At 40.7% G+C, this 10881-nt stretch overlaps 1 protein-coding gene across 6 annotated transcripts in view; it reads left to right on the plus strand.

Moving 5' to 3' along the window:
* The window catches only part of LOC105172285 (uncharacterized), a 31350-nt gene that overhangs the window by 14011 nt on the left and 6458 nt on the right, over positions 1-10881 (plus strand). The window lies entirely within an intron of this gene.

Raw genomic sequence — 10881 nt, forward strand, 5'->3', positions numbered from 1 at the left:
AAAATCATACATGGCGGATGACTACTTTGTCGGTTGGTAAAAAACCCATAGGGTGTAAATAGGTTTTCAAGACAAAACTCCAAGCTGATGGGTCGGTAGAATAGTACGAAACTCATCTCGTGGCTAAGGGATTCAACTAAATTGCAGGGGTTGATTATACAGACAATTTTTCCCCTGTTGCTAAGATGGTTACAGTTTGTTTGTTCCTCAGTTTGATTGCTGCATGTGGGTGGCCTTTACATCAAATGGACGTGAACAACGCTTTTTTACACGGCTACTTAGATGAGGATTTATACATGGTGCCTCCGGAAGAATATCCAGTTCAACCGGGCCTTGTTTGCAAGTTACAACATTCCATTTATGGGTTAAAACAGGCTTTTCGCCAGTGGAATGTGGAGCTCACTGCAATGCTCACAGATTTTGGCTTTAAACAATCTGGTCATGGTGCCTCCGGAGGGATATCCAGTTCAACCGGGCCTTGTTTGCAAGTTACAACATTCCATTTATGGGTTAAAACAGGCTTCTCGCCAGTGGAATGTGGAGCTCACTGCAAGGCTCACAGATTTTGGTTTTAAACAATCTGGTCATGACCATTGTTTGTTCACGAAAGACGTTGATGGTGATATGTTGGCCCTCCTCGTATATGTTGACGATATTTTAGTCACAACCACTTCTATGCAACACATTCAATCTGTTAAACACTATATTCATTCCTTGTTCACAATCAAGGATCTCGATGATGCACGTTATTTTCTTAGGTTGGAAATTGGGCGTAATTCTGAAGGTATCTTTGTGGTGCAGTCCAAGTATATTCACGATATTGTTCAAGATACTGGTTTGGTGGCCGCCAAGTTTGTCTCCACCCCTTTCCCTTTAGGCCTCAAACTTAGTGAAGATGGTGGTGCTTTACTTCCTGATCCGGATCGTTTCAGAACATTGGTTGGGAGGCTTTTGTACCTTGCTTTCACTCGTCCGGATTTTCTTATTTGGTTCAGCAGCTTAGTTAGTACCTCACTCGCCCATGTGACAAGCATTGGAAAGTAGCTCTACACATTGTTAGATACCTCAAAGGTGCCCCTTCAAAGGGTCTGTTTCTTCCTTCACATTCAACATTTGAGATGGTGGCATATTGCAATGCCGATTGGACATCTTACATGGATTCCCGGCGTTCTCTCACCGATTTCTATATTTTTCTCGGCGATGCCTTGATTTCATGGAAGACGAAGAAACAATCGACTGTCTTTCGCTCCACCATTGAGGTGGACTACTGGAGCATAGCTGCAACTGTATGTGAATTACGTTGGTTGTTGTTTTTATTGTCAGACTTTGGGATTTCTAGCTCGGTTCCCATACACCTTTTTTGCGATAACCAGGTTGTTTTGCATATTATAGCTAATCCAGTCTTTCACGAATGCACCAAACACATCGAAATTGATTGTCATGTGATTAGGAATGCTTACAAAGATGGTTTTATTGCTCCCTCACATGTCCGCAGCTCCTTGGAGCTTGCGGAGTTGTTTACCAAGGGGCTTGGGATCAAGAGTTTTGCCACCTTAGTGGGCAAGTTGGGGTTGGTTGCCTTGTACCCACTTCCTACTTGTGGGGGGGATGTTGAGATTGCACAGACACAGATGATTGCCTTAGCTATTGATCTACAGACTAGAGATGCCAAGGTTGACGACGATGATGAGAAAGATTATGGCACTTTTAGCTTGGACACAAGATATCAGAAGTCGTGTTTTCATCTGCCAATTTCTTCTGTTTACTTTGTACGTTTTGTTGATTCATTTATTCAGTTTTTTCTATTGGGCCATGTGATCAAGTCCAACGTTTATTCTTTTACGTTAGTTGAGTTGTGCTTAACCGTGTATTTAATCCGGGGTTCGAGCCCTGAACCTATATAACTGAACATTTTGGAGTTTATCAATGAAGAACGCAGCTTTCAGCCCCAACTCTGTTCTCCGTTTTTTTGCTTTTCTTCAGCCTCTATTTCATTGTAAAATTCAACACTTGCAAGCCCGAGGAGTTGAAGATTCTGAAGCTTCGACCAGCTTTGCTACAGCTTATTGAATTCCAGATTGGGACAAGTTCTTCAATTTAGCTCTGGGTTGACCCTTGGTATCCTAGAGGTTCGTTCTCTTTAATGTATCCTAGAGCCCCCATAGCTACAAGGCCCCCACTTAATTTCCGCAATTATCCAGCATGGAAGATAGGACTGGCCTTCCAGCAAAACAGTGGAAATCATGGGAATTACTGAAGACCTTCCCATGATTTATGAAGGAGATGACGCTCTCACTTACACAACTCCAATAGGGTGAATTGAGACTGCGACAGCATACAAGCTATTTGCCCCTGATTGGCCAAATGTTACGTGGATCTCTCTCTTTCAAGGGCCTTTCAAGATTGCTGATAATTACTTTTCTCTTTGGTTGGCTATCATTGGAAAGCTATCTACAATTGACAAACTATGGCAGCATGTCAACTTTGCGCGGAAAATCTATTAGAAACACACTTTCATCTCTTCTTAGAATGTCCGTTTCTAGGGAATGTCTCCTCATCTTGAGAACCTGTAAGCTCAATTGGTCATAGATTAATTAGCTTCAAGGCCATGATTGGGTTCAAAGGTTGGCGAGGCAAACATCTTTTTTTTTGGGTAAATGTAAGTTTCATTAAAAAAAAATAGGTAAAAAGTACAAAGTACAACAATCAAATGGTGGTACCCCCAACAGACCAAGGGATACGCCAAAGTCTATAGAGTGCACATGTACTAATAGAACTGGAAAGATTAATACTAATTATCCTCTATCTAACGTCTTCAATGATGCAAGTAGCTAATACAGCTTCCGGTCGATGGGTGTGCTCAAATCGTCTCAAATTCCTCTCTCGCCATATATGGTATATGCATGCACCAAGTAATGCTCGATAAGCAACATTAACAATATGCTTCCCCCTCCACTTCCTCGATGCCCATTCCACGTCTCTTGTCCACTCACGATTGGGCCAAGCAAATCGGATATGATGTCGTATAGCTGCAAGGCATCCTCTGCTATATCGACATCGGAAGAACATGTAAGTGTGTGTCTCCGCTGCACCCTCGTCACAGAGAATGCATCCCCCTAGATGCGTCATCCATGGTTTATTAGTTGTCGGTAGCTTCTCCTGAATTGCTAACCAAAGAATGAAGTTATGACGGGGAATCTTCAAAGAACCCGAAAGTAGTGAAGACCATCCTACTTTCGGTCCAGGTGGACAAAAAAGTCTATATAGGGATTGTGTAGTGGGTCGTCCCTCTGAAAACCGCCAGTTGATCCTGTCATCCCCTCCATGAATCTGGGGTAACATGTAAATAATCACCATACATTCCAAATCGGTAATGAAGGGCCACTGCCATTGCCCCTCATTAATGACTACTTGTAGTTTGGCGGATTCATCATGTCCTAAGAGGCTCGGTCCCCTTGGTAATCTAGCAATAAGTGGGTCCAAGTGGTGCCACGGGTCCTTCCACAAGTAGAATGACCTCCCCTCTCCAATAAGAAACTCTGTCATAGGTAGTATAGAGTTACGAAGTCGGAGCAGTTTCCGCCATCCCCATGATCCTCCCTTCTCATTAATTGTCCAAATTGAAGTGTTGTGCAATCGTGTCTGCTTCAATCATTCAACCCATATAGATGTTCGGTCACATCTAATAACATCACATAACTTCTTTGCTATTAATGAGTGGTTAAGGACACCGATATCCTTAATTCCTTGGCCTCCTTCTTTAATTGGTTTACACACATCCTTCCACGCTACCTTGGCGTATCCCGATGTAGAAGTGCCTTTCCAAAGAAAAGTTCTGAGCTGTTTCTCAATTTGTTTAATAATAGCCTTCGGTAAGATGAATGCAGACGCCCAATAAATGCTCATTGCTGAAAGTACAGATTTAATGATTTGTATACGTCCAGCATATGATAATGAAATTCCTTCCCAGCCATTAATGCGAGCATCAATTTTCAATAGAAGTGGTTGACAATCGGATATAGACAATCTAGAAGACAGTGGAGGGAGACCCAAGTACCTCATTGGTAGTTGGCCCTCTTGGAAGCCCATAATTATTAAAATCTGATCCTTCCAATCTTGTGCCGATCGAGAGATAATGACATGACTTTTTTGTACATTCAGCCGAAGTCCCGACCATTCTGCAAATCGGTCCAACCCCCTCTTGAGGATCCTGAGTGAATTCAAGTCAGCTCTATAGAAGAGTAGGAGATCGTCTGTGAATCCCAACTGGAAGACTTTGGCCGGCTCACATTTCCAGTGATAAGAGAATTGCAAATCCTGCTCAATATGTTGCAATAATCCCAAATGCAAGACTTTCATAACGAGAACAAAGAGATAGGGCGATAGAGGGTCTCCCTGTCTTAATCCACGTGCTCCTGCAAAGAAACCGTGAGGGTTTCCATTAAGACCAATCGAAAATGCCGCCGTCGTTACACACTCCTCAATTCACCTGGTGAACGTTTGCGGGAATCCATAAAATTACAAGACTGCAAGTAGGAAATTCCACTCTACAGTATCATATGCCTTCCTGATATCGACTTTTAGGGTACAACAAGGTGGAAGCTTCACCTGGTTGTATCCCGTGAGCAGTTCCTGTGCCAACAAAATGTTGTCCCCAATGCTACGCCCTGGGATAAACGCTCCCTGACAGGGACTAATTATCTTGTCCAGAACCACACTCAACCACTGGACAAGTAATTTCGCAATAATTTTGTATAACACATTACAGCATGAAATTGGCCTAAAATCACCAACAGTCATAGGAGTGTGTACCTTCGGGATTAGTGCCAAAAGTGTGGAGTTGACTTGTTTGAGTAGTTTACGGGTACTAAAGAATTCCAGTACGGCCTTTATAACTTCCTGTCCCACCACTGGCCAGGCTGCTTTAAAGAATCCTGATGAGTATCCATCAGGTCCCGGGGCCTTGTCATATGCAATGTCAAATACTGCTTGCTTCACATCATCCGGTGTAAACGCCAATATAAGATGGCCAGCCTCTTCATTAGAAAGAATATGTCTTGCCCACGATCTGAGAAAGTCAATATCTAGCGTTATCTGACGTCTGTTACCGCCCAAGAGATTTTGATAGTAACAGACAAATTCATTGATAATCTCTTCTAGTTCAGTGTGGATGGTCCCGTTGTCATCATTAATCTGCAGTATCCTCCTTGCCACCCTTCTCTTGGCAATTTTACGAAAGAAAATTCGGGAGCATTGGTCACCCCCCTTCATCCACTGCATCTTGGCTCGCTATTGCAACATGATTTGTTCCAGTTTTGCCGCTTTTGCATAAATCAGGTGGCAACAGTGTTCTAATAGTAGAAAGGCCTCATTCTGTCTATCTGAACTCACCAGCTGTTGTGCCTCATCTAGAAAGCCTTTAGCTAATTGAACATTTATAGTCAAATCCCCCTTCTTCCTATGAAGACCGGCTTCAATGCTTTAAGTTTACGTGTTACCGCAAACATAGGCACCCCAACGATTGTATTCTGCCAGATATTCTGCACACTGGGGATAAATTCAGGTGAGTGTGTTAGGTAGTTGTCAAATCGAAATATACCTCCTGTTTGATTTTGCCTGTCCCCATGCAGTAGAAGCGGCGAGTGGTCAGAAGTCCGTGGTAAAAGGCTTATGTCATCCATGATGCTAGGGCTAATGTCATCCATCATGCTAGGGCTGATTGCATCCATGATGCTAAGGCTGATGTCATCCATCCTACAGCTGACATCACTAATTTTATGGGCGCAAAAAAGAGCAATCTGGGGAAAAAATTGTCGCCAGTTCCCTTGTTTATTGGGAACATTCCGCTTCACACTGGTTCTAATGGGATTGTTAATGATAAAATTGCTGATGCTTTCAACAATTCATCCCGAAAAACACTATCTTTCATTGCCCCAACGAAGCAAAATGGGGAGGTTGTAGTTCGTCCTTCACTTGATACTGTGCGGGATGGAGCCAAATGATGGAAATCTGGCAGTGGGATATTTTATGGGTAAGCGGCCGTACTATCACCATTTAAAGGAGTTTGCCCATTCGATTTGGCCGGCGCTACGAGAGGTCACAGCAACTGCTAATGGCTTCTTTTTCTTCCGATTTAAAACAGAAATCGATATGGAGGAGGTCATAGAAGGGGGGCCATGGCTGTTTCAGGGGCAACCAATTGTGTTACAAAGTGGGAATCGGGTATGGCTATGAGAAAGTTGAACCATACACAAGTGCCGGTCTGGATAAAACTGCGACACCTTCCATTGGAATTCTGGATGACGGAAGGATTGAGTACTGTGGCTAGTGGTGTGGGTAAACCACTATACCCTGATGCGATAACTAGGGCATGCACGAGACTGCACTTCGCTCGTGTATGCGTGATGATTGATGTTACTCAGAAATTGAAAAAACATATTATTATAATGACGCCAGATGAAGATGGTGGGGAAACCCCATGCAAGGTTGATATAGAGTATGAATGGCTTCCCCCTAAATGCACAAGATGCATGATGTTTGGTCACTCGGTGAAGGAGTATTCGTTGACCAATCCTCAGAAATAGACAAAGCCTCCGGTGAAAGTGTATGTACCAAAAGCCAACGCCCCCCCCCCACCAGTTACCGAGGAGAGAGTTAAGAAACATAAGACCATGGTTGTGGTGGAGGATAAAGTGAAAGGAGATGAAGGTATAAAACAGAATAAACGCTACACCTCATCGCAGAAAGAGAAGGGTAAGGAAGTGGTTACTTTTAATCCTTTTGATGCTCTGAATTCACTGGACGACGCAGAAGAGAATACTAGGGGTCCTAACACATGCAGCCCCTATAGTAGTGATCCATGTTGAATCTCGCGGTGTGGAATGTCCGGGGGCTGAATAAGAGAGACCATCAACTCGCATTAAAGGACCTTATCTCGGAATACAGGTTAGATTTTATGGGCATCTTAGAAACTCGTGTGCGTATTAACAACGCCATGCATATTCAGTCTTTTTTGCTTCCTCATTGGAAATGGTTTGTTGATTATGCAACTATGGGTAACCGTATTTGGGTAGTGTGAGATGATAATGTTGTGGACGTTCATATTCTTGATTTGGGGAACCAATTTATGCACTGTCGTGTCACTCATAGGGCAGATAGCGAATCCCTCATAATCACTATTGTTTATGGTGCCTCTGAGATGACTGATCGTAGAAGTTTATGGAATACCTTGAAAATTTTAGCTCGAGAGCACTCGGATGAGCCCTGGCTGGTGGGGGGGGACTTCAACGCGGTCCGAGAAATGAATGAGGTCTGTGGAGCTTCTTTAGTACCGGTAAACTACTCAAACAAGTCAACTCCACACTTTTGGCACTAATCCCGAAGGTACACTCCTATGACTGTTGGTGATTTTAGATCAATTTCATGCTGTCATGTGTTATACAAAATTATTGCAAAATTACTTGTCCAGCGGTTGAGTGTGGTTCTGGATAAGATAATTAGTCCCTGTCAGGGAGCGTTTATCCCAGGGCGTAGCATTGGGGACAACATTTTGTTGGCACAGGAACTGCTCACGGGATACAACCAAGTGAGGCTTCCACCTCGTTGTACCCTAAATGTCGATAGCAGGAAGGCATATGATACTGTAGAGTGGGATTTCTTACTTGCGGTCTTGCAATTTTTTGGATTCCCCCAAACGTTGACCAGGTGGATTGAGGAGTGTGTAACGACGACGGCATTTTCGATTGGTCTTAATGGAAACCCTCACAGTTTCTTTGTAGGAGCACGTGGATTAAGACAGGGAGACCCTCTATCGCCCTATCTCTTTGTTCTCGTTATGGAAGTCTTGCATTTGGGATTATTGCAACTTATTGAGCAGGATTTGCAATTCTCTTATTACTGGAAATGTGAGCCGGCCAAAGTCTTCCAGTTGGGATTCGCAGACGATCTCCTGCTCTTCTGTAGAGCTGACTTGAATTCACTCAGGATCCTCAAGAGGGGGTTGGACCGATTTGCAGAATGGTCGGGACTTCGGCTGAATGTACAAAAAAGTCATGTCATTATCTCTCGATCGGCACAAGATTGGAAGGATCAGATTTTAATAATTATGGGCTTCCAAGAGGGCCAACTACCAATGAGGTACTTGGGTCTCCCTCTACTGTCTTCTAGATTGTCTATATCCGATTGTCAACCACTTTTATTGAAAATTGATGCTCGCATTAATGGCTGGGAAGGAATTTCATTATCATATGCTGGACGTATACAAATCATTAAATCTGTACTTTCAGCAATGAGCATTTATTGGGCGTCTGCATTCATCTTACCGAAGGCTGTTATTAAAAAAATTGAGAAACGGCTCAGAACTTTTCTTTGGAAAGGCACTTCTACGTCGGGATATGCCAAGGTAGTGTGGAAGGATGTGTGTAAACCAATTAAAGAAGGAGGCCAAGGAATTAAGGATATCGGTATCCTTAACCGCTCATTAATAGCAAATAAGTTATGTGATGTTATTAGATGTGACCGAACATCTATATGGGTTGAATGGTTGAAGCAGACACGATTGCACAACACTTCAATTTGAACAATTAATGAGAAGGGAGGATCATGGGGATGGTGGAAACTGCTCCGACTTCGCAGCTCTATACTACCTATGACAGAGTTTCTTATTGGAGAGGGGAGGTCATTCTACTTGTGGAAGGACCCGTGGCACCACTTGGGCCCACTTATTGCTAGATTACCAAGGGGACCGAGCCTCTTAGGATTTGATGAATCCGCCAAACTACAAGTAGTCATTAATGAGGGGCAATGGCAGTGGCCCTTCATTACCGATTTGGAATGTATGGAGATTATTTACATGTTACCCCAGATTCATTGAGGGGATGACAGGATCAACTGGCGGTTTTCAGAGGGACGACCCACTACACAATCCCTATGCTTTTCTGTCCACCTGGACCGAAAGTAGGATGGTCTTCACTACTTTCGGGTTCTTTGAAGATTCCCCTTCATAACTTCATTCTTTGGTTTGCAATTCAGGAGAAGCTATCGACAACTAATAAACCATGGATGACGCATCTAGGGGGATGTATTCTCTGTGACGAGGGTGCAGCGGAGACACACACTCACATGTTCTTCCAATGTCGATATAGCAGAGGATGCCTTGCAGCTATACGACATCATATCCGATTTGCTTGGCCCAATCGTGAGTGGACAAGAGACGTGGAATGGGCATCGAGGAAGTGGAGGGGGAAGCATATTGTTAATGTTGCTTATCGAGCATTACTTGGTGCATGCATATACCATATATGGCGAGAGAGGAATTTGAGACGATTTGAGCACACCCATCGGCTGGAAGCTGTATTAGCTACTTGCATTATTGAAGACGTTAGACAGAGGATAATTAGTATTAATCTTTTCAGTTCTATTAGTACATGTGCACTCTATAGACTTTGGCGTATCCCTTGGTCTGTTGGAGGTACCACCATTTGATTGTTGTACTTTGTACTGTTTACCTATTTTTTTTTTAATAAAACTTACATTTACCCAAAAAAAAAGTTTCAATACTTTAGTATTTAGGCTCTGGAAAGTACCTTGGACTTAAAGTTGTATTTTCTTTCCTTCATTTGTAGCCTGTTCGAGTTGGGGCTCTACTTCATTTTCATTATCTTATGCAATTTACCTTTTCAAAATTGCATAAAACCCCCTTATATAAAAAAATAAGTAAAAAACACCCTATATTTTTTCAAAATATTGTTATGCTCCCCTTCCATTAGGTAAACCCTAACGGCGTTAATTTTTTACTAAATTGATCATTACACCCTTCTTATAACAATCATTAATTTTCAACTATAAAAGACGAACAGTACAAATTTGAAGTAATTTAAATATAGTTTTATTTATATATACACTATATAATATAATATATACATATATATATTTGTAGGCGGCGATGGCAATGTCGCCCAAATTGTTCGGCGAGGTTGCCCCTTTTCCGCTGCCCCCGTCACCCCCTTATAGAAGAAAAGTAAAAATAAGATTAATTTTTTCAAATTATAAATATTAAATAACTTTAATGTTTAATTTAAATATTATTTATAATAAATAATATAATTTAAAATAATTGATATTAATTTTTTGGTATTTTGATATTTATTATTATTTATAAATAAATAAAATATATTTAAATTATAATAATTTAATTGAGTTAATAATATATATTATTATAAGTGACTTTTATATTGCATATAAATTTTTAATTTGAAAAGTGAATTTTAGTATATTAAATTTGTATTGTGTTTTTTAAATTCAAAATTTTAATTTTTAAAAAAATTACATACTTTGTGGGTGTTTTTATACTAAATTAATATATTTTATAAATAAATATAATTTATTGTAATATATTTGGACTCAAAAAATAATTTAAATTAATTAAGTATGTTTAAATAAAATAATAATACAAATAAATTGATTTAAAATATATTTAAATATGAAAGAACGGGACAAGATGGATATTATACACTTAAAGTAATTTTAAAATAGGCTAAAAAATAAAGTCCAGTCGCACAATAGTCGAGTGTCACATACTCTCCATTAATTTTTAATAAAAATTTATTGTATGTATAAAATACAAAAAGTTTTTAACTAAATTTTAAAAACACAAGATGTTATGCAATTTACCCTCGTAAGATTGATAACTTAGGGGTTGGGAGCACATGGGCTTGTCTACAAAATTCATTTCCCCCCACCCCACCCCTCACCTTTTTGTTTTATTTAAATTTTTATAAAAATTCTAACTACATCCTCTGATTTTTTTAATTTATATAATTTATCACTAAATAATGTATAAAACTCCAATTTACTCGCAGCAAATTTTGATATATTCCATTT

Source organism: Sesamum indicum, linkage group LG10, assembly GCF_026168435.1.
Source record: "Sesamum indicum cultivar Baizhima isolate 11 linkage group LG10, ASM2616843v1, whole genome shotgun sequence".
In the NCBI taxonomy this organism is placed as follows: domain Eukaryota; kingdom Viridiplantae; phylum Streptophyta; class Magnoliopsida; order Lamiales; family Pedaliaceae; genus Sesamum; species Sesamum indicum.